We start from the raw sequence: 25706 nt of genomic DNA, 5'->3' as shown, positions 1-25706 counted from the left end.
GAGCATATCGGTTAGAAAGGGGATAAAGACACACACGGGGGAACGTTGATGGGCCACGTTGTGTATAATCTGTGAATCGCTGAGAGTTTGGCATCGATCTCAATGCACGCTTCATTTAGCCTGGTGAGATGTTAGCATGACACAGAAGTAACAGTAATATAAACTCATTGGATCTTTTGCACGTGAGCTAATTAATTGGACTAATGACTGAGGTTGAGTCGTCCAACGATTGTATCCATATTGGAAAGGTCAACAGACAGTCCCATAAATAAATGAATATATAACATCTATTGATGGTAGGCACACCCCACGCAACAGTCTTGAACTTTTACAAAAAAAATGTCACCACATGGTAAATTTATCCACAGTATTATTCTGTGTATGGTAATATAAGATGGAAAGCCGTGATTTCACTGTAGGACTTTTCTATTTGTATAAAAGTTGGCTTTGAGTATCGAGCCTTTTGCTGGTATAATATTAAGTTTGAAGTGTCATGACAACTCTGCTTGCTTACTTTATGTTTAACTTAGCATGATCATTGAATGTTTGACAAAAAGGCTATATTTTTTTGCTTTATCCAAGTATACACTTAAATCTGCACAGGCAGTGCTTTGGGCGCCTCTTAGAGGAAACCTAATCATTTCTCAGTTGAAGTCAAATATGCCCTTTGAACAGCTGAATGTACAGGCCTGGATGCCAGGCTTTGAAATGTATTTGGTTGTGATTTTTCTCTGTAAAGCCACAAATCTGTGTGTTTAGCTTTAATGTCATTTGACTGGTCTGAACTCAGCCTCGAATAACGATCCCAGATAATATTTGCTTTGTTGTGTTGCAGTTTGTTTCAAGGTGTGCTCTGAATATCTATGCAGAACATGGGCCCTGTGAGGACAGCACTGTGGGTCTTACAGGAGACCTTTCTTTTACTGCTATACTCATTCATCTGAGACATTTGTTACAATTTTACATCTAAAGTACACTGATTATTTGTATTTCCCCCCTCATGTGGCAGTGAAAAGGGTGAAAGTTTGGAAGAGGACCTGGCAGCTCTATATTTTTAACTCTGAACATAGATGAATGAATGGCTTGCATAACTTATTGTATTTAGTTAGCTGTTGGTTACTTGGAAAGTTACATTTGTGTAAGTGTACTAATTATATTTTCAATACAAACTGTGTACATATTAAAAATAGGCTACATTTCATTTCTGTAATGGAGTCTGTAGTCATGGGGAGTTTTTGCATGCTTCTGTCCCTCACTGTCTTTTCTGAGTGATTTTCAGGGGCCTTTGTCAGTCTGTCAGAAACATCACTGACACACAAACGCAGCACTTCACTCAAACCTGGGCTTTTACGGTTCATGCTAACCCTACTCCCCGCTAAAGCTTTTCAACTCCTAATCGATGCTGCGCTTCTCTGCACTCCACAAAAAGCTTAGACTTGAATAACACCATAACTTTCGGGCGACAACGGGAAAACGCCCTGATTCATGTGCGTTGGAGTACATTAAGATGACTTTCTGTGATTTTCCAGGCGTCGCTGCTGTCGCACTGTGTTTTGCTCTTAGTTTTTCAACTCCGTCTGTCTGTGTTTCATTAAAGAAGTTTGAAAGTGGCGCAGTCATGACCTGAAACATGGAGAGGCCTCGTAATACAGGCCCCAGCTGTTTAAATGGCAGTTTACAACCACTCAACACGGAGCAGGTAATTTCATGATGGAAGAGGAGAGAAAGCACAAACAGAAAATCACTCTGCTCGTGTGGACGGCTGACACTAATGCACTATTTAGAGCTGGGTACCGTATTTTCAAACCGTAAAACGAGGACGCAGGCAGTTTAAACCGTTACCTCTTTATCGCTCTAACTAGGCGTGGCAGATATGATGAAAAATTGATAATATCACACTTTTCACATGTTTTTTTGTGTGTGTGTGTTTTTTTCATAGAATAAACCCACCAGAAAACAGAATAACAGAACTCAACCAGAGTGGGGAAATAAAATATAAATACTCAACATACTAAACATCTGAAAAATCTAATCATAGCATCTTTAAATTAAAATAATGGTCTCAATTGGTCCAGAGTCTTTCAAATTTGTCCCGTTCCAACTTAAGTCCAATTGAATATCAAATATATTGTCTATATTTTAAAAAGGCTGCACAAAAAGTTTGTTTTAACCTTCCCTTATATTCCATGTGTTTTGTGGTGTGCATCTAGTGTGTTTTAGATCTGTGCTGCTGGCTCCTCCTTCCCTGCTTCCAGCCAATGGGAGGCTTGACCAGGACGAGCTGCAGCCAGCGCCTGGTTACGGGCTCATGCTTCGAAGTTGGCTTTAGCTCTCACAAACCGTTTGGCGCATTGTTAATTTTCACATGAATGTGTTTTTGAGCACCTTTTTTGGACATCAAAGCGAAGCAGGGAGGACCTCATGCCAGAGCCTGACACACCTACACACACACACACACTCACACACACTCACACACCTACCTACACTCACACACCTGCCTACACACACACACACACACTCACACACACTCACACACCTGCCTACACACACACACACACACTCACACACCTGCCTACACACACACACACACACTCACACACCTACCTACACTCACACACCTGCCTACACACACACACACACACACTCACACACACTCACACACCTGCCTACACACACACACACACACTCACACACCTGCCTACACACACACACACACACTCACACACCTACCTACACTCACACACCTGCCTACACACACACACACACACACACACACACATGCCTACACACACACACACCTACACACACACACACACACACACCTACACACACACTAAAGCTGGATTTTGTTCAGTATCAAATATGACCGCGCCTTAACTGGTCCTCCTGGACAGGGTATTTCACAGCTTGATGCTTTGGTTCTCCATCTAGATATTGTAAGATTAGTCCGGCTGCTGGGCCATGAATATTTCACTCTCTGAGGGACGACGCAGAGGCTTTATTGAGGCTCAGTTCTCACTCCGGTGTAAATAATCCAGTCTAGTCTCCAGTGTCACAGAATAAATGTCTAGCCTAAACTTCATACTCTCAGTTTTACCCCAAGTACATCCAATCAGCTTGGTGCAATATTCTGATTGTCTTTGAAATACACAATGATAAAAAATATTAAATCAATCAATAGCTTAAGAATATGGAGGTCCTTGAACGTAACGATTCAAAGCGAGATGATTGGTTATACATACCTAATGAGTGGGTGCTGCTGTTGCCGCTGTCTCCAGAGAGAACCATCTGTGTCTCTCATGCTTGAAAGCACAAAATGATAATTAGATTTAGGATACAGGATAGAGAAACAATCCTGTCGTACTAACTATAAAGGGCGCACAGTTTGAACTGCAAGATTAAGATTTGGTGTGTAGCAATAGATAAGTTGTGTGGGATGTCAAAGTTATTCATAAATTATACAAACTTAAGAACTAAAGCAAAATAATCACGAGAAAACTAATGCAATTCTTTCTATACTCCCAAAAATTAAGTACTTATAATAAAGTAATAATAAAGTACTTAAAATAGAAATATGGAGCTTCTTGTGATTGAGGAAGTTTTATTTAATGAATCTGGTCACATACTTGAGGAAGAGTGATCTTTTACACTGAGTAAATGAAAGTTTGATTTGATCTCGTGACATCCCTGATGACGGCCTACAATAGCTCGCAAAATTATGCCAAAGATTTACTATGGAATATGTCTAAACTATTGAATAAATACAGTGTAGTAGAGTTTGTTTCCACAGCGGTCACAGAAAGTAGCAGGAATACTAGCAGTAGTGATGATCATAGTTAATAGTAATAGTAGTGATAAAATAGAAAAAACAGTAGCAGAAGAAATACTTCCAATTGCACCAATTAGTAGCAGCGTAGTAGTACAAGTAGTACAAGTAGAAGAGACGCAGTAGGCTGTGCAAATATGTGGCTCAGTGGTAGAACTTCAAGTACCATTTGTTTCAAAGTTATAGTAAATATTCTTTTGGACCCTGCACTAAGAGACTGCAATTTAAACCTGTTTATATTGAGTTCACCCCCAAAACAAACGGCACGCTCTCTATAAAGTTAAAGGAGTTTTCTGTTTGTTGTGTAAGTTCAACTGTGTGATGCGGTGACCCTGGTAATGACAGACCTGCACCGTGTCGTGGCGTCCTCTCTGAGTGTCGCTATAAAGGCCTGGGACATCTGGCTGTGGACGAGCTCTCCCCTTTAATCATGCTCTACTTTTGCCTGCCCGCGCCCCCCGAAATCTGCAATGAACGTCTGATGCACTTTTCACTTTGCATTCCTATTACTGCCCTGGGATTCTGATTGGTTTCCGTGGTGCGCACCGTACCGTGACAAACAAAGAGGCTGGGCTGGGCCGGCCGGTGTAAAAGAGGAGAATGGGCCACATGCGGTCATTTCCATAAAGCGGTCGTAAAGTGTATTAAATCAAATGAAACCCAAGCGAGGGGTTTTTACAGTGCTCTCATTATGACCATTTGTTTCTGGGACGGGGCGTCTAACAGGCCTCATCTGATGGAGCTCCATAGAAGCATTTAAAACAGTCCAGGTTTGGCCATGTGACACACGACCACACTGAGGTTACAATGATTCATCATAATGCATTATTGGAATAAAAAACTGATAGTTTTAAAGACATTTATCATTAACAGAACTATGAGCACAGTATAAAACATTTGTTGGACAAGGCAAAATATGTATTACAAAGATAGTGCTGTTGGTTAGGGAGGGGCAGATACTTTATGGTAATTTTGAGCCAATTCCAATAAGTGACATTTGGCGTGTTGCTGTTGCCCATGCTTTTTGCCTATACTCATATTTCGATTTTAAAACTCATAGCACACAAATTATTTCATACATTTTATTATCCAGGAGATGGAATAATGTGTCTAAACATATGGCCATTTGTTTTCCCTAATTGCTCTTCTATTTCCATTTTTACAAATTGTTTGACAATCTATCCAAAAAAAGGAAAAATATATATATAATTTTTGTTAAATGTTAAAAATTGCCAATTCTTTGACCGATATATCGCCCATCCCTGTTGGTAAATCAAACGGACACAAGAAGCACAAACACAACAAAATACATAATCTGGTCATTTAAAAAATCTATGTGGTTCATAGTTATCCACACAAACACTAAGCCTTTCTCTACTTATGCTTTTTATTGTAGTAATAATTATAAGTTTGGACACTTTGGTACCCAGGTACTACTTTAATCCTGTTTAGTTCTGATTTGACCTCTGCTCCGTCGACCAAAATCAAAGCAGCTCCAGAAACAGCCGTTATATTAAGCAGAGAGGAGCCCTCAGGTGTACAGCCTCTCCACGTCCTCCTGCTGCATGTCCTCAGCACAGCGTCTCTGCTCCAGGCTCTTCTCCTACGAGCGAACATGTGAGGGGAATCTGTTCTCATCAGTGTTGTCTCACCTTGTTCTGGACCGCACGGTGAAACACTGCAGGTCGATTCTTAGCCCTCTGCAAATCTTGCATCTGTGTTTAACTGTACTTTCTCAGCATCAAGTCTGCAGCCTGAATAACTGACTTACATTGACATTTTATCTTAACTCATTGAGTGTCTTATTAGGTGCTTAAGGTCTGGTAAATTTGACATTTGAAACATTAATTCTACCACTTTAGTGTGGGTGGATTGATTTTCTGTTTACTTCAGAGGAACATACCACCATATCTTCCCAGGTAGTTGTAATTTTTTTTTTTTACTTGTTACTATTCAGTTCAATTCGAATTATTTTTAAATCACAATGGAACAGAAAGTTAGAAAATCAACAATGAAACAGTGGGAGAGGGGGGGGCTATAAGACTATCCACCTTATTCCGGAAGACGCCATCCCACGTCATCCTCCCTCTGCTTGTATAAGTTACCATAGTTACCATAGTTACCAGACCTCCAGAGGAAAAAACACAGACCATAAAGTAATTTTTTGGTCACCCAGGGAATCCTACATTGAACATTTTACACAAATCAGTCTACCAGAGGATGTTCTAGTATGTTTGACCACACCAGACATTTCAATACTCAATGTGATGCATTTTCATGGTCCAAAGTCTGGATTCAAATTAAATGTACAAAAACTGAAATGATCTCATTCTGGCATCGCTCTTTGACTAGAGGTCGACCTAGATGGGTATTTCTATTCGAGGCCAAGTTTCAAAGCCGATTTACATTTAAACGTCCCATAACATGCAAAATCGACTTTTCAGAGCTTTTAACCTTCTTACATTGCTAATTGTGCTTCATATATGTACCCAGAGTGTTTTTTTGATTCCCGCAGTGTTTAGCTATATTACAGACTATCTCCTTTCCTCCAATCTCCAAACTGACGGGGGGTGTTCACAGGACCGCGTCATAACCACAGGCACGCGTCATCATCCCCCCTCCCCCCTCTCCACCCGCCTCTCGCCTGCCGCCCCCTTCCGCCGGGCTCCGCGCTGCTGCAGGCTCGTCTCCCCATACAAGCCCCGGAGTTTTGCACAACCCTTATTATTATCAATTATACACTTAGGATAGACTACAAAACGTGAAAAAAAAACATGTTATGGCACCTTTAATTCATGTATTTCTTTTACTATCTTTATTCCGATTATATATCATATTCTTATAATATTCATTAATTAAAAGTATACAACATTCTGAGAAAGGCCGCTCATAAGTGAAACATCTTTTTCACTAGAAACAAAGGAGAAACGACTGCAAAGCCCTACTTAATAGTCACTTTACTCTCTATGAAATGACCACAGAACAAAACATGAAGCTTGTATGAGACGAGATAATTGTGCCACAAAGAAGTGATTACCTTTGCGTTCCCCATTGTGTATTATTCGAGTCATCGCAGCCAGGCTAAGTAAGAGGTTTCTCTCCTGCATTTACAGCAAGTGGGTTACATTCTACATTAATGGTGCACTATCATTTCAAGCGGAGGACAATGCATTGCAGAGAATGTTCCACAGTAAAGCGTAGCATTAAACATCTCACGGCGACAAGCAGGTGACACAATCAGGTCCAGTTACAGGTCTCTGGTAATCCTACTCCTACAATAGTATGTGCTTTTGAGCAATAAGAACACATATAGGTGAATAAATGCAAAAAAATATAGGTTTAATGTAATAGGCAAAGAAATAAAATCCCCATGGAGCGGTAGCAGCCCCACCAAGCACTCAGAATGCACATGACATAAACTCAGACTTGCAAAGCGTAAGATTTTGTCTCCCTCACTGATAGAAGATAATAGTGGTACGGTGTAAATCCTGGAGCCATTCATGCTCTGTCCGCCCGATGTGAGGGGATTTTGACTGGCAGATATTAGCCTCATCCCAGGAGGCACTCGGAGCAGCCACTGTTCCGCTGTGAATTGTCGCTCCAATTATGAACTGCTGAAGTATGGAGAATCCGGGCCTCGGTTAATCCTGCCCTGTCAATAATCATGACGTGTAAAAAGTGGCGACTTGACATTTTTTTGGCCACAGCCGCTTGCTTTTAGTTGGATGAGTGTCAGTGTGCTGGGAATTTTCTGTAAGTGCGCAAGTATACTGCCAAAACTGTGTGAGAGGGGAGTGAAGTGGTAACAGTCAGAAGCGCAGGATCGTCAGCAGGATGCATGTTCAAAAAGACATTGGAGCAAGAAGCTGTCTAAAACCCTTCACAAACAGCACCACGGGGCCATCGTGGAGGGGTTGCATCATGCTGCCTGTCTTCCTCTGATTTGTATATAAACTTGACAAATAATCCCTATTTGGATACACAGTAAGCTTCTTTTACTTCTGTCGATTAGTTGTGGGGCTGCTAGCAACATAAAGCTAACAGATAACAGTTGGTGATGATAGTATACATTCTGTTACCAAACAAAATATTAAAAGCCAACTTGATATAGTCTAGAGCTGTACGTCTCCAGGGCTCTGGGGGGTGCAGGCCGGTCACAGGAACAGTTTCTTTGCCTCTGCCGTTGGACTCATGAACACATAACACCTGCCACTTTAACTCTACTCAACCAATACCGCACTGGTCACTTTCGACACTATTTCCGACCATCTGTAAATGTCTGTGTAAATATCTGTGTACATACTGAGACCAAGTTTATTTTTTACCCTATTTCAGTAGTTTGTTTATATGAAAGAGGAACTTCACGAACGATCGGGACACGCACTGGAATCGCTTTAAATTAACTTGTTTTGACTTTATTCGGCTGGATTGAGTGTTTTCGTCGTGTCGTGGCGATGTGTCTTGGCTCTGAGTCCCCCGGCTCCGGCCCCGCCCCCCGGCTCCGGCCCCGCCCCCCGGCTCCGGCCCCGCCCCCCGGCCGGTGCCGTACCGCGTTTACACAAAGGAGGAACTCATGAAACTGCGGAGAACTGTCGTCTTACCCGGAGATCGTCACGTTATCCCGGCGCAATACTGACCTAACCTAATACTGATGTGCAATTCTGTCATATGTGCAATTACTGTGAAATTCATGTGCAATCTATGTGCTGTCGTGACACATATTCATGTGCAATTACTGTCGGGATCACATGCAATGGTATTTATGTATTTATTTGTCTATGGGAGTTTTTATTTATTTATAGGAGATCTTCTACTGAAAGTGTTTTTCAGACTTCCTATAAGTGATCTGTTCTTCTGTATCTACCTCTGTATCTACCTGCGTTGCACCAATGAAATTTCCCCATGTGGGACAATAAAGGAATAAAAGGAATATCTTATCTTATCTTATCTTAAATTCTTTAATTATGCATGCCATATGTGACTCTATAGATGTTGCTGTTATTATTATTGTATTATTATTTTATTTTAAGTTCCTAAGTCTGCAAACTGTGTTCAATGACGATGGCAATAAACCTTTTCTGATTCTCATGTAAAATTATATCATTTTCCTTTATTCTGGTACATTATACATGTAACATTAACAGAAAGAAAGCGTGGGTGAGTGGGCTACAGCTATAAAACTGCATACAATTGTTTGTAGCTTATGTGGTCCAGCTAAACTAACCCTTTTAAAAATAGACCAAAATACGTGTTGCTGTTGACATACCTAAAACCCATCTGCTATCCCATGCAGACACAGACTAGCAACCTGTGGTGTTGAAGTCAGAAGTCTTGCAAAGTAATTAGCAATCATCCATTCACCAGTGGGGACAGAGGGGTAAAACGCCATGCAGCAGTGCTACCCGACTCCTGTGGACCAACGTGTATAAAAACAGAATATGATTATTGACACTCTGGAATGACGACAAAAGGCAACAGACTAAAGAGCTAAGCATCCAGAAGACACGTTCAGAAACCCACACGGCAGTACAAGAAAGCAATCTGAGCGATATCCCAGAAAGGTCCTGGTCCTGATTGGCTGGACAGCTGAGCAGTGATAACCCACAGTCCCCAGATAAGGGCTGTGTCTTGTCTGATGGCCACTTTGCTTCCCCCTCTGTCATCGTGCCAAAGTCAGCCAATGTCACCGCTTTGTCAGGGGGAAAGTTCAGCACTGAGAGAGCCGCTGTTGATCTTTGCGCCACTAGAATTAGTCAAACCAGTGAGTGACCGGCCTCTCCCCAGCCACTTCTTAACACTCGCATGAATGGTACTTTGCTTGAATGGTACTTTTCCCTGGCACCAGGCACTAGAAAATCATTTCATCCCCAAATAACTCGAATCGCTATGGAATTTCAAAGGCTTTGTGGATGGTCTAATAGTTATTTTTCAAAAGCCAAAAAGTTACCAGACAGTTATTGAGTTTTCCAGTTAGCACTTTTCTCCAGTACAGAATGCAATTTAATCGGCGGCGAAATAGCAGCCACTGATCAAGGTCTTGGCATCTTTTATCTGTCAGAATTCGCTCTCAACTCTCCAAGTCATTTTTTATCTGCCTTAATAGTTTTTTGTAGAGATTGTGATGGATACTTGTTTAGGAATCTGTCTTGGTTAAAGGTGCACTTTGAAACCTATGTAACCACTATGTAACCACTATGTAACCACTATGTAACCACTATGTAACTCGTAACCAGGCCAAGTTACATGTCAGATCTATGATGAGTAGCAAATACATGTTTTTCAAGGCATTTTTAAGCAATACAAACACTTGTAATGAAATTAATGCAAGATTAAATGAAGGTTAGAAAAGTTACAATATACACTTATGATTATTGTTGGTTATTAATGAATTACTTGTTGGTTTATTCATTTCAGGCAAACTAATAATATAAATTGACCTCTTGTAACTGATTCAAGTTACTTTTTTGCATTAAGAATTAGTGTCAGACTGTATTCCACACCAGAGACAACAAGCATTGGGAGACTGGCAGCTGTGATGTTTGTCACTCATAGCAACTGTAAGTGAGCCATAAGGATAGATCACCGCCATGGGATTCCATGATGGCTTCTGTCTGGCATGGTCACCCGTGTGCTAGCTTGAAATATTTATTTGCTGCACACATTGAAGAGACCGACACCTACTAACCAAAAAGTTGTCTGTTATGTCTTCCTGTTGTACCAAAACACACAATTATATCAAATATGAACGTTAAAAGTGTGTTAAATAATTAGAATAAAGCGATACGAGTTTGTTTTCCCCCGCCACCATTTGGTTTAGTTGTAAATTTAAGATAGTTTGTTCCTGTATTGGAACAGCTGTGTATTTGACCAGGCTAAATATTGTCGCCTGTGTAGTAATTATGCTGTAATATACTGTGGTCTCAATTTTGCTACTCATGCATTTTTCCCACTCCATCTGGTCATAAATTATGCTCATTTATGTGCATTTAATTCCACTTTCTAGCACAGTGAGCAACAAAAAGTGCATTTGATCAATTGCTTATTTTAAAGTTCAGTTGACTCCCCTAAACTCTTTTACCTATAATAGGATTCTTCTCATCTATCAATAATTAGGCCCGAGCCCCAGCAGGGCGGAGGGCCTATTGCTCCTGGCCCTCCTGGCGGAGGAGTTGCAACTGTCTGACCAAACATGCGGGCACAGCCCTGGCAAGTACAGTGAACTAGCCCATGCCGAAGGCATGGATCATGCATACTTACTCCTGCTATGACAGAAATAGTCAACAATTAGTGAATGGGCGTAGCCCATTCACTAATTGTTGACAACAGCAGCGCGAAGCGCTGCATTCCTCCAAAAACCCTCCTGGCATCGTCCCGTACGCGAGAATCCATGCCGCAGGCATGGGCCATGCTTGTATCTGCTCAAATCAATGGAAGTCTATGGGGAGTGGGCGGGGCATCCCGACGGAATAGGGAGTGACGAGCGCGTAAGCGCTCGTAATGATGATTCCACCCCATGGCGGCATCGGGAAGGCTTAGAGCTTTCAAACGATGTATAATTTGTTGTTATAGTGGAAACGGCTATATTGTTTTTGCTAAAAATATTATTATTTTTTTTATTGTTCTTCTTCAGCGCTTTGAACTCTAATTTGACCCCCTGAACATGCTCAAAAACTCACCAAACTTTGCCCAAAATTCAGAATCGGCGAAAAATTTTGTTTTTTCTGGGCCATTTTTTTTTCGGTAAAAAATGGCGCGACAGCGCCACCGACAAAAGTCAAAATACATTGCGCCTATGGGAGACGCCCCGAGGTCAACTTTGTCGTAAAGCTACGAAATTCGGGACACGCATTCCTCTCGTGAGGACAAAAAAAAAAAATCATTGTGGCCACGCCCCCAGACTTACCCTATGGCCGCCATCTTCCTTTGAAAATGAAAACACGCTGTGTTAGCCATTTTGTTCAAGTCAAACTTTGACGAACTCCTCCTAGGGCGTTTTGCCCACCGACTTCAAAATCGGCGGACGTCCTCTGGACAAGTGGGGCATCTAAAGTTATCCAATTTTTTGAGATACCTTTTACGGTCTGTGTGCGGCGCAGCCGCAAAGTTGGACAACTTATTTTGGAATATTGCAGATCTAAAAATTGCTCCCATTTGATCAAAACGAGTCCGATTAGGACCAAATTTAAATCAGTTGTTAAACTTTCTAGTTTGGACCAGTTTATGATGACAAAATTGAAATGGGCGCGATAGCGCCCCCTACAAAGTGACCTTTAAATTAACATTGAAGGTCAAAAATTAGTTTTACCAAAATGTTCTAAACTTTACCCAAAATTCTATTTTGGCGTCCCGATCAAAAAAGCCAATCAGACAAATGCCTTATTTTTTACGGCGTAGTCGTAGCGATGACAGAAACCTCCCATGTTATCCCTATGGGAAAACCGCAACATCGCTCAAATCACCACATTTTTACGCTTCACACTTTAACAAACTCCTCCCAGGGCGATTGTCCGATCAAGCTCATATTTGGGGAAATCATCTACACAAATGGGGCATCAAAAGTTATCCATATTTTGATTTTAAGTGCTACGGTCTCTGTGTGGCGGACCCGCAAATATATGTCACAAATGGGAAAAACGCCAAATCCTTGAAATGTTCACATTTATGCTTCACACTTTAATGAACTCCTCTGAGGGCAATAGCTCGATCAAGCTCATATTTGGGGAAAATCATCTACACAAGCGGAGCATCAAAAGTTATCCATATTTTTATTCCAAGTGTCACGGTCTCTGTGCGCTGGAGCTGCACATTTAAACCGACATTTGTGTTCATTTGCACTGGTTAAGCACAGCTTTGTACATGTCCAATGTGTCGCTGTCTTAGTTCTTAGACAATTGCGTTAGCGCCAACTCTGTAAAATGCAGAGAGCAGAGTCGGAAGGCCGGCGGCCCGCGAGGGCCGTTGGATGCCGCTTGCGGCTTTAATTTTTATTATTTTTCGTGTTCTTCTGCTTTTTGAGCTCTAATTTGACCCCCTGAACATGCTCAAAAACTCACCAAACTTTACCCAAAATTCAAAATCGGCGAAAAATTTTGTTTTTTCTGGGCCATTTTTTTTTTCGTTAAAAAATGGCGCGACAGCGCCACCGACAAAAGTCAAAATACATTGCGCCTATGGGAGACGCCCCGAGGTCAACTTTGTCGTAGAGCTACGAAATTCGGAACACGCATTCCTCTTGTGAGGACAAAAAAAATATATTATTGTGGCCACGCCCCCAGACTTACCCTATGGCCGCCATCTTCCTTTGAAAATGAAAACACGCTGTGTTAGCCATTTTGTTCACGTCAAACTTTGACGAACTCCTCCTAGGGCGTTTTGCCCACCGACTTCAAAATCGGCGGACGTCCTCTGGACAAGTGGGGCATCTAAAGTTATCCAATTTTTTGAGATACCTTTTACGGTCTACATGCGGCGCAGCCGCAAAGTTGGACAACTTATTTTGTGATATTGCAGATCTAAAAATTGTTCCCATTTGATCAAAACAAGTCCGATTAGGACCAAATTTGAATCAGTTGTTCAACTTTCTAGTTTGGACCAGTTTATGATGACAAAATTGAAATGGGCGCGATAGCGCCCCCTACAGAGTGACCTTTAAATTAACATTGAAGGTCAAAAATTAGTTTTACCAAAATTTTCTAAACTTTACCCAAAATTCTATTTTGGCGTCGCGATCAAAAAAGCCAATCAGACAAATGCCTTAATTTTTACGGCGTAGTCGTAGCGATGACATAAACCTCCCATGTTATCCCTATGGGAAAACCGCTAAATCTCTCGAATATCCACATTTTTATGTTTTACACTTTAACGAACTCCTCCTAGTGCGTTTTGCCCACCGACCTCAAAATCGGTGTACGTCCTCTAGACAAGTGGGGCATCTAAAGTTATCCAAATTTTAAGGATAGCTTTTACGGTCTCTGTGCGACGGAGCCGCAAACGTTTCCCAGAATTCTGACTATTTGGCCTTCAGAGTGGCCTATAAACAATAGAGTTTTTCCAAATGACATGATATTTTGAACAAAATTCTAATTTGCCATCCTGATCACAAAAGTATGAGAGCCAAAGTCATATTTTGTACGGCGTAACCGTAGCGATGACAGAAACATCCCATGTTATCCTTATGGGAAAATCATAGAATTGCTCAAATCACCACATTTTTACGCTTCACACTTTAACGAACTCCTCCTAGGGCGATTGTCCGATCAAGTTCATATTTGGAGAATATCATCTACACAAGCGGGGCATCAAAACTTATCCATATTTTGATTCTAAGTGCTACGGTCTCTGTGTGGCGGACCCGCAAATATATGTCAGAAATGGGAAAACAGCGAAATCTCTGAAATGTTCACATTTACGCTTCACACTTTAATGAACTCCTCTGTGGGCAATAGCTCGATCAAGCTCATATTTGGGGAAAATCATCTACACAAGCGGGGCATCAAAAGTTATCCATATTTTTATTCCAAGTGCTACGGTCTTTGTGCGGCGGCGCAGCAAATTTGACTGACACTTGTGTTGATTTGCACTGGATTGGCCATGTCCAATGTGTCGCCGTCTGTCAAGTTCTTTTTTTATTCAACACACAATAAGGGCGCCATCTTTATCAAGTCGAAAGCGCAGAGTCGGAAGGCCGGCGTCCCGCGAGGGCCGTTGGATGCCGCTTGCGGCTTTAATTATTTGTATTCTTCTTCTTTCTTCTGCTCTTTGAGCTCTAATTTGACCCCCTGAACATGCTCAAAAACTCGCCAAACTTTGCCCAAAATTCAGAATCGGCGAAAAATTTGATTTTTTCTGGGCCATTTTTTTTTTCGTCAAAAAATGGCGCGACAGCGCCACCGACAAAAGTCAAAATACATTGCGCCTATGGGAGACGCCCCGGGGTCAACTTTGCCGTAGAGCTACGAAATTCGGGACACGCATTCCTCTCTTGAGGACAAAAAAAAAATGTTATTGTGGCCACGCCCCCAGACTTACCCTATGCCCGCCATCTTCCTTTGAAAATGAAAAAAAGCTGAGTTAGCCATTTTGTTCACGTCAAACTTTGACAAACTCCTCCTAGGGCGTTTTGCCCACCAACTTCAAAATCGGCGTACGTCCTCTGGACAAGTGGGGCATCTAAAGTTATCCAAATTTTTGGGATACCTTTTACGGTCTACATGCGGCGCAGCCACAAATTGGACAACTTATTTTGGGATAATGCTAATCTAAAAATTGCTCCCATTTGATCAAAACGAGTCCGATTTGGACCAAATTTGAATCAGTTGTTAAACTATCCAGTTTGGACCAGTTTATGATGACAAAATTGAAATGGGCCTGATAGCGCCCCCTACAGAGTGACCTTTGAATTAACATTGAAGGTCAAAAATTTGTTTTACCAAAATGTTCTAAACTAAAACCCAAAATTCTATTTGGCCATCCCGATCAAAAAAACCAATGAGACAAATGCCTTAATTTTTACGGCGTAGTCGTAGCGATGACATAAACCTCCCATGTTATCCCTATGGGAAAACCGCTAAATCTCTCGAATATCCACATTTTTATGTTTTACACTTTAACGAAGTCCTCCTAGTGCGTTTTGCCCACCAACCTCAAAATCGGTGTACGTCCTCTAGATAAGTGGGGAATCTAAAGTTATCCAAATTTTAAGGATAGCTTTTACGGTCTCTGTGCGACGGAGCCGCAAACGTTTCCCAGAATTCTGACTATTTGGCCTTCAGAGTGGCCTATAAACAATAGAGTTTTTCCAAATGACATGATATTTTGAACAAAATTCTAATTTGCCATCCTGATCACAAAAGTATGAGAGCCAAAGTCATATTTTGTACGGCGTAACCGTAGTGATGACAGAAACATCCCATGTTATCCTTATGGGAAAATCATAGAATTGCTCAAATCACCACATTTTTACGCTTCACACTTTAACGAACTCCTCCTAGGGCGATTGTCCGATCAAGTTCATATTTGGAGAATATCATCTACACAAGCGGGGCATCAAAACTTATCCATATTTTGATTCTAAGTGCTACGGTCTCTGTGTGGCGGACCCGCAAATATATGTCAGAAATGGGAAAACAGCGAAATCTCTGAAATGTTCACATTTACGCTTCACACTTTAACAAACTCCTCCGTGGGCAATAGCTCGATCAAGCTTTACTTTGGGAAAAATCATCTACACAAGCGCGGCATCAAAAGTTATCCATATTTTTATTCCAAGTGCTACGGTCTCTGTGCGGCGGCGCAGCAAATTTGACTGACACTTGTGTTGATTTGCACTGGATTGGCCATGTCCAATGTGTCCCCGTCTGTCAAGTTCTTTTTTTATTCAACACACAATAAGGGCGCCATCTTTATCAAGTCGAAAGCGCAGAGTCGGAAGGCCGGCGGCCCGCGAGGGCCGTTGGATGCCGCTTGCGGCTTTAATTTCACTTTATTCTCTCACCTGCCGATATTTTGTGGTCACTTATTCTATGCTTGGTGCCTCCAGGTTTGCTTGAAATCAAGAGACGGCAAAAGTCACCAAGAGAAAATACCAGTGAAGTGATTTATTGCGTAAAAATACTCGAGGGGCAACAATAAACTAATATAGAAATGTATTAGTACATCTGGTACGGCATAGGTGTAAATTACAGCACTGCTACAACTCTCCGCCAAAATTTGCCTTAAAAATCTCAATCTCACCCACAAAACACCCAAAAATGATTACAGTTTTTTTTTCCGGAGTATAAGTCGCACTAGCCAAAATATAGAGAATAAGCATAATATATAGCATAATAGAGAAGAAAAAAACACATAAGTCGCACTGGAGTATGAAATGCGGTTGCAAGTGTGAAAATAACAAATAATATCACATATAAGTCACTCCGGAGTATAAGTATATAAGTATAAATATAAGTCACACCCTGGCCAAAACTATGAAAAAAAGTCTGGAAAATAGTCCGTTAAATACGGTAAATGAAATAGTCAAAGCTAACGGACCGTAGACTCTTTCTCAAGCTATAAATGCTAATATGGCTAACACGGTTTCTGAAACAAGTGTCTTCCGCAATGCAGACTTGCCAGGCGGATTTATTAACAAACAAAAACACAAGATAACACAAGGCGACACATATACGAAAACTTCAAAATAAAGTTGTAATAAGTTGGGATTTAAAGTGCTGAACACATTTGAAATAGACGATAATCAGAAAAATATTGGGTAGCTTTACGACGGTCCAACCTAAATAGTTTAAATCTATGGTCACCTGGGTTGGACCGATCCACTGAGTCTGGAAAGAGGGGTGAGACAGGGCTGTGCTTAGTCCCCTCTTCAGTTTGCTTTGTACTTGGAACTATTGGCCCAATATATTAGACAATCAAAAACAATTCATTACAATGGATGAGATGGAGGATGTTGCACAAATAAGGACCTATTATATTGGACCAATCCAGAAATGTCTATACCTAATGTGTTTTTCTTCTAAATGTGGGTCCAATGTCTAGATACAAACCAAATGTACAAAAATCTTGCGACCCTCTTTAACATTTTGAAAGATCTATAAATCTAACATAATGAAATTTATTAAGTAACGTATACTTCTCTTTTCAAAAATATACAAAATAACCTTATAAAATAGACTCTTAATCCATACTTAAGTCTAAGTCAAAGGATTGAAAATACAAAAATGAATGTTTTGCCCAGATTTCTCTAGCTGGACCGGACTTTTCCGTTTTCCATCACCCACGGCTGTGGAAGTGGAATAAATCAATCGCAAGATTTATATGGCAAGGCAATAAACCTTGTATCTATTTCAAAACTCACAGCTATCAAAAGAAAAAGGAGGGTGGGGTTTACCTTGTCTGAAAAACTACTTTATTTCAGCTCAGATCAGAATGTTGCTGTACTGGTGTGACCCAAAATATGAAGCTCAGTGGAAAAAATATAGTACAGTGTGATGCCGTAGGTTCCTGTACAGGCTTTACTGGCAGATGACAATAACATTGGGAGGAAGTGGAAAATCCATGGGTAAAATAATGTGCTCACGACCTGGAAGGAGCTAGTCAAAACATATAAACTAAAAAAAGATGTTAAAATCTTAAACTGGTTGCCTTAAGTCCAAAGTTTTACACCTACTAGCACAGCTCAGAGATCAATTAGACACGGTCTCACAGAGCTGTTTTGGAAACTATATATGTACTGTGACAAGACAGATTTCATTTTAATGCATGAAAATAAGATAAGATTTACGATCATTTGACGGATGCACACAGTGAGAAATATGCTGTGTGTTGCATCATCAATTAATCTCATTCACAGGATACAGCAACATGTGAAGTAACATATTGAGTCCTGCTATAATTGAGGTGTGTGTAAAGCCCAATCGTTCTGCGTTTAGGAAAGCTGCAGATAATGACTTTGTTCTCCCGCTGTGATGGCATGCGTTTTAATAAAGTGACTCATTGTGGCCATGATCATTCACAATAAAAGAAATAAGAAAAAGAAAGTGCACTGTAGGTTTGTTGTGAGGACTGCATGCAGCCATTTGTGAAAATGGTTGTTGCAATGGTGCACGCTCAATAAAAGGCAACCAACTAAATCCAAGCAGAGAAGCTAATTACTTATAAAAGTGCTGAGCAGATGTCTGTTGCTGCTGTTGCCATAAGGCGACACCCTCCTTTTCCAGCTATAGCCACAAGCTAGCACAATTAGAATACACCAATAAAGCTGCTATTTATAGCAAGGCACTACAGAAAGCAGTTAATGAAGTGTATTTAAGATCTGTGCCATTTTCACTTTGAAATAACATGAATTAAAAGCAACAAAGTAATAACTAAATGCACCCGCCTTTATTAAACTAAATGTAGATGCTTGTGAAGAGCCCAGATCTGTTTCAGGCTGACTAAGTGCTGCCAAGAGTTCTTGAGCTCCACAATGATTAACATTTCCATACAATATCCCCCTTACTTGCTCCAGACAAATAAACACAAAAAGCTCATAATTTCCTCTGCAACTTTGCTTTTCCAAGTTCTGATCATAATTTATTATCCCCAGAAATATCCAGATAATTAAGAATCTTTCCCTTTTATGAACATTTACAATCAATTACATGTTTGTAGCTATTAAAGTGTATTGAGTAGAATATTTGTTAATAATTGTTTTTTTCAAATCATTTGGTTCGCCTCAAATGCATTAGAAAATTGTTACTTTGCCAAAGATTATTTCACAATTTGTGATTTAAAAAATGTCATCTTTAAGGGACATAAATCAATGCATAAATACACAGAACACAAGAATCTAAACTTTTTTCAGCTTGATATCATTCAAGATGAATGAAGAAAAAATATACTATACCAAAATCCTTTGAGAATGATCCGCTACAGCTCCAAAAACATTCATATATACATTTCAAAATATACAATTGGACAGCCCGGGGTTTTCAAAGGCTTTTCTGGCAATCATCTTGAACTTCCATCAGGATAAAAAACTAATTCCAAATCCAAACAAAATACAGATTGCACTTTGCTTTTATTTTTTTTTCCTTTTCTTGTTTATTCCTCACAAGAGCCCTCCAAGACGAAGGTTATGAACTCACGCGTCGCTCCCTTCCGTATTTGTCAGGTAATCTACTCTTTGCATTCCCCTCACAGAGCGCCGGGCCCTCTGCATACCGCCCCGCGTGCATACAAATACAGCCTTGAAAAATTACCTCGCGAGGAGCCAGGTGACCACTCCACGCTTGAAGTACACCTTTCTCCCTGAAAACGCTGCTCTTGCGTCGTCACCTCCTCCTTGCCCATAATCCCACTCCAATCTTCTCAAGGCGGGATTTGTCTGGATCCATTTCATAATGCATTATTCATTTGAGAATTTAATCAAATATCTCCTCCACCAATCAGACCCAAAGCTCTTGTAACCCGTCCTCCCCCCTCCAGCCCTTTCTCTGTCATCATATCCCAGAGTGTTAGTGTCACCTGCAATAGCAGATTATCAGCCATATGAATTAGTGGGTCACAGGTGAATTAGATGCGTGGCTGACTCTAATCTTTTTTTCTTCTAAGGGGAAAGTAGCTTAGTGAAAGTTCTTATTTTCTCAGTAAAGGGAGAAGAGTGGAGTGAAAATCCCCCTTCTGCCTATGGCTTCCTGTGGGTTTTCTGCTGTGTAATGGTTTCCTTTGACACAGACATTGGTGGAAAGTGCTGATTCGTGTTGGACGCATGTGTGTGTAAGTGTGTGCGCGTGTGTGTGTGTGTGTGCGCCGTGTGTGTACGTGCGTGTGTGTGTGTGTGCGCCGTGTGTGTACGTGCATGTGTGTGTGTGTGCGTGCGTGTGTGTGTGCGCCGTGTGTGTATGTGCATGTGTGTGTGTGTGCGTGTGTGCGTGTGTGTGTGCGCCGTGTGTGTACGTGCATGTGTGTGTGTGTGCGTGTGTGTGTGTGTGTGCGCCGTGTGTGTACGTGCATGTGTGTGTGTGTGCGTGCGTGTGTGCGTGCGTGTGTGTGTGCGTGCGTGTGTGTGTGCGCCGTGTGTGCATGTGTGTGTGCGTGTGTGTGTGCGTGCGTGTGTGCGTGTGTGTTCGTGTGCATGTGTGTGTGCGTGTGTGCGTGTGTGTGTGTGTGTGCGTGTGTGTGTGTGTGTGCGTGTGTGTGTGTGTGCGTGTGTGTGTGCATGTGCGTGTGTGTGTGTTATGTATGAAGCTATTTTCAAACTGAGCCGCTGATGAGCTGGCCAGCCAGGACTTCTCCAAAGTAGGTCGATAAATCAATAATAATCAACGATGGGGAAAAATGGCTAAATCATTAAATCGGTGCATTGCAGCCACTTACACTTTGACTCTGTCATGTGAATATTCTTGGGTCCAGCAAACCATCGAGCAACTTTTTGACAGTGACGTTTCCTCCACTAAAGCTACGGTTTGCGTCTTGTCTTGTCCGTAGAAAGAAAACACAGCAGCCCCACCCCGACTCCGCCCCTTTTCTCTGGGTCTGAGCATCCCAAACGTGTAGATCTGAGATGAGTTTACTCAAGTAATATTGTGCAGTGTACGGAAGACAGGCAGTGAATTCAGCTTAAACTGAGACAAGAGAGAGGCCAATAAAGGATTTACTGAAAGACTGTTGTCACGATGAAAATAAACCGATGTTTATTTTCATCGTGACAACAGATGTTAAATGAATACATGACATTGTAAAAAGCGTATAACCCATTAAACCACTTTTCAATAAACAAAAATAGACTATGAGCCCATAGGCATTATAGGCTATATAAATGGCGCGCATATTAAAATGTTATGAGCTTCCCTAAAGAGCAGCAGCGGCTGTGACTTTGATTAAAATCGTAATCGTCCAAAGTGGGCCAGAAAATCAAGATTTTTTTAAATTTTTTTTGCCATATTGCCCTGCCCTACTCCAAAGTCCGTGTGTGAACCTCTCTGCTAGTCAAGCGGGACATCTCCTGCACACCTCTCAGCCGCTCATTTGAGATCGGACAGACAAACTCTAACAGCAAGTCTACAAGCAGCATGCACAAGTATTTACTCACCCGTACCCGTAAAAGTGAACAAAGTAGCAAATCTGGCCTATTTGATGGTGAGGATTATCATTGGTATATGTTTTTTTTTTTCAAGCCGCATAAAAGAACTTTCCTAACTATAATAATGTGATGTCTATAACCTTTTTCAGTTTCAGAAGTTTCAGAAGTCTGTGCACATAAGTATGGATTAAAGTGTAAATTAGTCTTGCATTATACTGTGAGCATTTTCCTTTCCTTTCAGGGATACAATAAAACTGTATTACCCCTGAGGTGAGCTACAACGTCAATCAAACAAGGACCATGTTTTAAAGATAGAGTATTTTTGTGCTGTAGGAAAGTCAAGGGCATCTAAAGCTATAACTGAAATGCAACATCATCTTTTATGGTCAACGAAAGAAAAGGAATTGCACGTATGTAGCTATTTTTCCATTTTTAAATAAGAAACCCTATATCCAAAAGCTAAAAAGGAGCTGTAAAAAGTTCAAACAGTTTTTAAAGTGTTTTTCTGCCCCATCTCCACTGGGCTGTATGATGGCCTCTTCACTATGTGTGAGTGTGTACCTTTTATGCTTTACTCTGCCCAGGCGCCTCAGCAGAACCCTTCCTCGGCTGCTCTCCTGAGATATGCCGCCTGCCACACATGCCTAAATGGTAAAATGTATACTCCGGGTTGGGTTCAAAAGGAAAGTATGAGAATCTGGCCAGGCTACAGTGCTCAGCAAGCGGGGCACAATCTAGGCAGTAGCCAGTCATTTCAAAGGGCAAGCGCTTTGACAAATATACAGAACGAGACATTCAACGGCGTAAGAAGATCAAGGTCATCTGAATGAATGTACAATTTTCAAATCGATATTTTCTGCAAACAGAAATTAGAGTTTGATGGACATTTCTAATAAGGCTGTCTAACCAGGTCATGATTCAAGGACACAAGTTAAAAGCTGGTTGGATCACGGTGTGTGTAGGTTCTGTCGGACATTGTGGACGGCCTGTCACCATGTTACTTGGGAAAACTTACACGGAGCTGCATTGGTTTCATTTGCATTTTTGGCTTATACTTACTGTTTGAGAGCTATATCCATCTGTTTTAGCACTTGAAAATGTGCTCGATTTTAAGTCTTGGGAAACATTCTTCACTAGGAAAGATCTATTTGTTAGCTAATGGTCCAATGAGGTTGGACCAGGGTTTGTTTGTAAGGAAACATGCCCAAATACCTTGTGTATTTACTCATCTTTGTTGCATGCGGTTCCACGTCCCTCCTCTTTGCCACCTTGCTTTAAATGAATGTGGGACGGGGGGGTTCTTGTGAGACAGGGGGATCCTTGTCGCTGCTGTTATTCAGATGGAATCAGAGGTAAATAGGGAATCAACCACTTGTCTGAAAGTTGCAAGAAGGTGGGAAACCATTAGACGTTGCACTGCGGCCTTGAAAGAAGCATAAATATATCTGTTTTTGATCCTATGTTATTTCTCTTTACTCCCGCTCTGAATCTATGTATCTGCTCCCTTATGGTCACCAAGGACACGTTGTGCTTTGTCACAATCAGTATGTGTAGTTCAAAAGATCCTTTCTCTTACATCAACTAACTAATGTGCACTTTAGCCGTATAATACAGTGTTGATCTTTGAAAGAAGCTGTTTCTTCTCTCAGTCCTGTCGGGTACCTTGGCTTTTACCATGTCAAGGTGGCGAGCAGAGTCCAGTGGTCTAGTATTAGAATAGAACTGAGCATTACGCAACCTACTTAAACCTTAAGAAAACAGGCAGAGCTTTTAAGGTTTGTTTTGGTGCTCACCTCTTGGTCAGTCTATCTTGACATTTCGGGGCAGAAGAAAATCACCAAGCTAAAGCCTCAAAAACAGCACCTTAGCTGAGGTAAATCTGCATCCGTATAAGCTAGGCCTCTGTATTGATGAAACTAGGAGAAAGTGATTTGTTCTGTTCCCAGATCTGTTCCACTATTAGAGGGGAGGCCGTCACTTCTAATAAGCTCAGATGAGGCTAAGTATTGGCATGGTGTTCACTGAGGGAACTGTTGAGACGATGGCGCTTGTACTGATTTGTCATACCTTAGAGCACGGTGGATCTAATGTCATTTGAAAGCAACACTTTAACAAACTACATCCCTAAATAACACCATTTTCAATAGACATTACTTAAGCCGCTTTAGAACAAAGTACCTACCATGAAGAGAACAGGATGAGCACCTACGCATAAATAGGAACATTGGAACTCATTCAAGAGTGTTTTCTTTGAACATGTTCATAACTTCCACTTCAAGAAGTTGCTGAGAGAACTCTGCGCCAGATTCTTGACACACTCTTAAGAAGCCAAATTGGTTGCAATATATAAGCCTATATATATAAGTACAAATTTGTGCGTCATGAATGAAGCCCGTTGATTTTTGGCTTATGTTAAAAAGCGCTGAGCGAAGTCTCGCGAGTGGCAAAAAGGATTGAGTGCACATCTACAAGAGCTGATAAACGTTGCTTTTTCTCCTGAAACTCATCTTTTCTGCCCCTGTGAAGTACGGCGAGAGATAACAAATGAGGCTCTGTGTTTCCTGACTTTTCTTTGTTCAAACAGCATCATGTGATCACTTGCCGACCAAAACAGACAGTTGCGGCACTAGCTTAGCTGTTATGGGAAATGTATTTGATAAAATCCAAGACCGAGAACATCTTGAAATTCAATTTAAAATAATAACAGATCAGAGAACATGGTGAATAGGTGTACGTATGCTAACGCTAACACCTTCAGCTACATGACGCACAGACAGAACTGTGGTAAGTGTCTGATATGTTAACGTAACATATTAACAGTTATTCAGATAACTATAGCATAAAGAACATGCTAACAAGTTTACCAAAGCATCAGTTTTACCCCAAATCACTAAATCCACTGAATTCTTCTTCCTCTGTGTCACTTCTAAACAACTCTTGTGGTTACCATGTGAAATGCGGTTGCCAGTGTGGAAAATAACAAATAATATCACACATAAGTCACTCCAGAGTAACTATGTCAAAAGTGCCACTTATAGTGCAGAAAATATGGTATATATTATTATTTTATGACTGACTTTCCTTTGCACAAAACAAGGTAATGTGATTGGCGTTACATGCAAAAACCTTTACGTTTGCTTATTGCGCTAAAGAGCTAAAAGTGTTGCAAAGCGAACACTCTCAGTGCTGCGCTTCTTTATTATTTATTCAGAATAACAGATTAATCACAATTGATTTCAATGTAAAAGCTTTCTCAAGCCGCGCTGCGCCTGGGCTTCATACCTGTCCACATGTTTTAGAGAATAAACTAGCCACTGGAAGAGGCCAATGCAAACAAACACGGGGAGAGGGCTCTTTTAACATAACTACAACTATATCAGGTATATTTTTAATTAGCCGCTACCTTATTCAGAGAGACAAAGATCTGAGGTGGGTTGTTCTTTTAACTGAACAGTGTACAATGATGTACTCGAACTGCACCAATCACTTTCAGAAATGGAGGAATAGAGAAAGTTGCTCTGAAATGTCTCCTACTGTGTGCTGGGTGGTATTTATTGATCTTTGCTAAAGATGGATCCTGGCTGGCCAGTTTATTGTAGTACGACTCTCCTCCCACACTAGTGTTTGCATCCATCTGGTCCAGCCTGAGACACAGTGTGCACGTCATTAGGCATGTTTTCACTAAGAATTACAGACATGGCCAAATCAATATGATTAGGTACAGGCGCCAAATTATTTAGAAAAAGCCTGTATTAAAAATATAAGACTCTGGAATTTAGTCGTTTTGGCAGGGTTAGATTTCATTCCGTGTTTAACTTTATTGTGACATTTCTGACAATTTTCTAACTTACTCTTTGGTCAGCATGCAATTAGAAGCAATGTATTCAAACAAGCCAAAAATATTTAACAAGAAGGCAAATATTCTCAGTCCAATTTCTAAACCAAGTCTTAGAAACTTGGGTGTTGTCTTTGACAAAGACATGTCTTTAGAGCACCACTCTAAGCTGTTGACGAGGAACTGTTTCTTTCAGTTGAGGAAAATCTCTAAGCTCAGGAAAATGGTGTCTCAAAATGACCTGGAACTTATAATTCATGCATTTGTGTCTTCACGTTTGGACTATTGTAACAGTTTGTTTTCCTGTCTTAACAAGAAGGAACTCTCTCGTCTGCAGCTGGTCCAGAACTCTGCAGCGAGGATCTTGACCCGCACAAATAGAAGGGCCCACATTTCACCCATTCTTAAAGCCCTTCACTGGCTGCCGGTCTCCTACCGGATACAGTTTAAAATTCTTGTTTTAACTTTTAGAGCTTTAAATGGTC

General features: G+C 41.0%; 1 protein-coding gene across 3 annotated transcripts in view; it reads left to right on the top strand.

The window, feature by feature from the left end:
• The window catches only part of inpp4b (inositol polyphosphate-4-phosphatase type II B), a 204293-nt gene that overhangs the window by 10083 nt on the left and 168504 nt on the right, over positions 1-25706 (top strand). The window lies entirely within an intron of this gene.

Source organism: Eucyclogobius newberryi, unplaced genomic scaffold (assembly GCF_026437365.1).
Source record: "Eucyclogobius newberryi isolate DKJ021-1_F unplaced genomic scaffold, fEucNew1.0.hap1 SCAF_4, whole genome shotgun sequence".
In the NCBI taxonomy this organism is placed as follows: Eukaryota; Metazoa; Chordata; class Actinopteri; order Gobiiformes; family Gobiidae; genus Eucyclogobius; species Eucyclogobius newberryi.
The sequence above is the reverse complement of the archived record's forward strand: the minus strand, read 5'-3'. Positions and strand labels throughout refer to the sequence as shown.